This window comes from Lactuca sativa, chromosome 8 (assembly GCF_002870075.4).
Source record: "Lactuca sativa cultivar Salinas chromosome 8, Lsat_Salinas_v11, whole genome shotgun sequence".
In the NCBI taxonomy this organism is placed as follows: Eukaryota; Viridiplantae; Streptophyta; class Magnoliopsida; order Asterales; family Asteraceae; genus Lactuca; species Lactuca sativa.
Window position 1 is genome coordinate 128102006 of NC_056630.2, and position 4273 is coordinate 128106278.

Below are 4273 nucleotides of genomic sequence, written 5' to 3' on the forward strand. Positions count from 1 at the left end.
ACAAAATAAAATTATCCTTGCTTTTTGCCTTCTACATAACTTTATAAGAAAGGAATTGTCATATGATCCACTTGAAGATGATGACATTATTGACACAAACAATGATAAGGACGATGAAGATCTTAGAGATCTAGGCATAACAAATTTCTTATTGTTACATTAAGTACATTGTAATACATTTTTATGGAATTTTAGTAATATTATGTCTACAGTTATGTTGTGTTTACTACTGAATTGTTATATATTTAGTAAATGTTTCTATAGTTATTTATGTATCATTTTTTTAATTGTCAAGGTATGGAGTCAAAAATTCATGGTGATAGGGGTCCAGGAAAAAATAAAAGGAAGTGGAATGAGATAGAAGATGAGAAACTTGTTGAAGCTATGGTTGAGATACGCAATTCAGGTTCTCACTTTAAATCTGACAATGGTTTTAAGCCTGGGTTATTTGGGGCGGTGGAAATCCGACTTGCAGTCTCACTTCCCAACTCGAGAATAAAAGCAAAGCCACATATCGAATCACGTATAAAAACTTTGAAGAGCGATTGGTCTATTGTGCATGATATGATGTCATGGAATCATGGAACAACAAAAATGGTTTTGGATGGGATTATGAAAATAAGATGCTTGAAACTCCTCATTCTGTTTGGCAAGCATATGCTCAAGTAATGTTTTTAGTTGAATGATCTGAAACTATTTTTTGTAAGCATTTTTAGAATTATGTATTATTTATATATTTTTAGATTTTTTAGGTACAGAAGAATGCAACAAAGTAGAGAGGCAACAAGTTTCCTCATTACTGGGACCTATGTTTAGTATTTGGAAAGGATCGTGCTAATGGAAGAGATGCTCAAACAGCAACATATGTTATATCTGAGATAAATAACGAACAACGGGAGCCTGACGATTGCATGAAAGGAATTGGAGACGAGTTAAAGGATATAGATGTTGATGCTCCCATGAATAGTCCTGCATATGCTCATTCTAAAGTAGATTTGAGTACAATACGAAAGAGAAAAAGAAGAAATAGTTGGGATCCTTTGATGACTAGCTTGAAAGATTCTACATATATAATTGGTTCAAAGATTGATAATGCAACAAGTAGCTTCAATGCAGTTTTGGAATCGAGAGAGATAGAGAATACCTACGTAAAAACATTATTCTTAGACGAAAAAAGTTGTTGGTTTAATTGACTGTGATTGTAACAAGGATGTTCGTATGCTTTGAAAGAATGATGAGTTGATGTTAATATTCTTTACGATTGAGGACGAAGAAAATTTTTAATGGGTAAGGGACTTGCTTGAAGATGATGTTTGACGTTATTTATATGGTCTTCTTTATGATATTGTAGTTTGTTAAATTTTGAAAATTAAGATAATTTTAGTTTGTTAGTGTTGGTTAGACTTTGATATGTTTTCATGAGATATAGTCTTTTATTATAAATAAAAGTTCTTATTTATATAAACCATTTACGTTTTATGATAGTTTTGTTATTAGTTCAATTAATTTCTATGTATTACAATAGAAACTATAATTTCCAAATAGATAATGTTGAATTTATTGAATTCTATGAATTTTGTGTTGTACGTGTATTTTTGTCATTGTAAATTATTTTTATTCCATTACTTTCTCTTCTATGTAAATACCAAACAACATGGATGAATGAATTATTCTATTCCATCAAGCAACCAAACGTGACAATGGAATGGTAATGAACCATTCCATTACCTCATCCATTCCATTACTTTGTTAACTCCATTCCTTTGTCATTCCATTCCAACGAACTAAACACACCCTAAGGTAGATATCCAATGATGCATCCACAACCCACAACCTAATCCAAAAACCTGACCCGTTAGGATAGGATTCACATTTGCATTTTGATGGCTTAATGTTGATGTGGAGCTTTAAAATTTTCTCAAATTTGTACAAAAATTCCTAATAAATCCAAAATAAACCCCCATGACTTCTTTCTGAACCACTTTCCTTTAAATTCTAAAGCATGATGCTTATATATATATATATATATATATATATATATATATATATATATATATAATTACAAAAATGGTACATGTGGTTTACCAAAAGTCACAAAGTCAGTCCTTACTAATTTTTTTTGATGCAAATGGTCCTTGTGGTTTGCAAAACTTGCACATATGGCCCTTTTTACTAACTCCGTTAGTATTCAGCCATTAGGGTAAGGGCATTTTAGTCTTTTCAGGTATAAAGGGACTAAATTTGTGATATATGGTAAACCATAGGGACCATTTTTGAAAATTGTTTTAAAAATTATGTGGCTGAATGATGGGGGGGGGGGGGGGGGGGGGCGATCGAACCTCAGACTTTCACCTATTAAATGGCCAAAGCCTTAACCAGTTGGGCTGCACATATATTTGGTTTATACTATTGAAATACTAATTTATATAATATGTAGCACGTTAAAACATAAGTAATAAATAAATTACAAAAAATACTTTTTTACTTATTTTTTTTAATAAAACAAATGTATTTTCGTATTATAAAAAAAATTACAAACAATTTGTATGCATTTTTATGTATTTATTTTACATAAAAACGTATTTTTTTGTCTCTAAAAAATACGGTTTCGTAAAAATTATATATATATATATATATATATATATATATATATATATATATATATATATATATATATATATATATATATATATATAATACGTTTTCGTAAAATATACTTTTTTATTTCTTTAAAAAATATGTCTTTGTATAACAAATACACTTTTGTAAAATATATTTTTTTTAATGTGTTTGAAATAATAATAATAATTAACACCGGTTTTACAGCTATCGATTCAAAAGAATTTATAAAATTTTTTATGTCATGAGTAATGTTAATTATTATTATTTCAAAGACATAAAAAAATATATTTCATAAAAACGTATTTGTTATACAAAAACGTATTTGTTATACGAAAACCTATTGTTTAAAGATATAAAAAAATATATTACGTAGGATAAAAAAATGTATTTCGTAAAATATATATATTTCGTAAAATAATAATAATAATAATTAACACCGTTTTTAGAACTAACGATCCAAAAGAGTTTATATATTCATTTATTTCATGAGTAGTGTTAATTATTATTATTTCAAAGACATAAAAAAATATATTTTACGAAAACGTATTTGTTATACAAAAATTTATTTTTCAAAGATATAAAAAAAAATATTTTACAAAATACGTTTTTATATATTAAAACATATTTTTTAGAGACATAAAAATATATATATTTACGAAAATGTATTTTTTAAGGATATAAAATATATATATTTTATGAAAAAAATTATGAAAGATAAAAAAAAATACGTTTTTATGTAAAATAAATACATAAAAATGCATACAAATTGTTTGTAATTATTTTTATAATACGAAAATACATTTTGTTTTATTAAAAAAATACGTAAAAAAATGTGTCTTGTAATTTATTTATTGCTTATGTTTTAACGTTCTACTTATTATATGAATTAGTATTTGGAAAATATAAACCAAAAATACATGCGACCTAACTAGTTAAGGCTTTGGCCATTTAATAGGTGGAGGTCTCAGGTTCGATCCCTCCCCCAATCATTCAGCGACATAATTATTTTTTAAAACAATTTTCAAAAATGGTCCCTGTGGTTTACCATATATCACGAATTTAGTCCCTTTATACCTGAAAACAAAAATGGTCCTTGTGGTTTACCATATATCACGAATTTAGTCTCTTTATACCTGAAAAGACTAACATGCCCTTACCCTAATGGCTGAATACTAACCAAGTTAGTAAAAAGGGTTATATGTGCAAGTTTTGCAAACCACAAGGAGCATTTGCATCAAAAAAAATTAGCAGGGACTAACTTTGTGACTTTTGGTAAACCACAGGGATCATTTTTGTAATTTTGTCTTATATATATATATATATATATATATATATATATATATATATATATATATATATATATGTGAGCTTAAGGAATATATCGGTGTTCTGTGCCTAAGCTTATATATATAACTCACCAAACTATGTAGCTTTGATCTATATATACCAAACTTATCATGATCTTTCACTTACTATTCTTTCTTAATCACATGACTTGCTACGTTTCTAATCAAATTTATGTTTTTCCTATCTTCATTGTGTCTAAGAACTTAAAGCACTAAAAATCATGAGCATTTAATCAACCCTACTAAATTTTAAATAAAAACTAATAGAATAAAAGATAAAAGAAGAACATGCAATAACTCAATCA

At 27.1% G+C, this 4273-nt stretch overlaps 1 pseudogene; it reads left to right on the top strand.

Moving 5' to 3' along the window:
- Positions 1-297: 297 nt before the first annotated feature.
- Positions 298-1317, top strand: LOC111917046 (uncharacterized protein At2g29880-like; annotated as a pseudogene).
- Positions 1318-4273: the final 2956 nt, after the last annotated feature.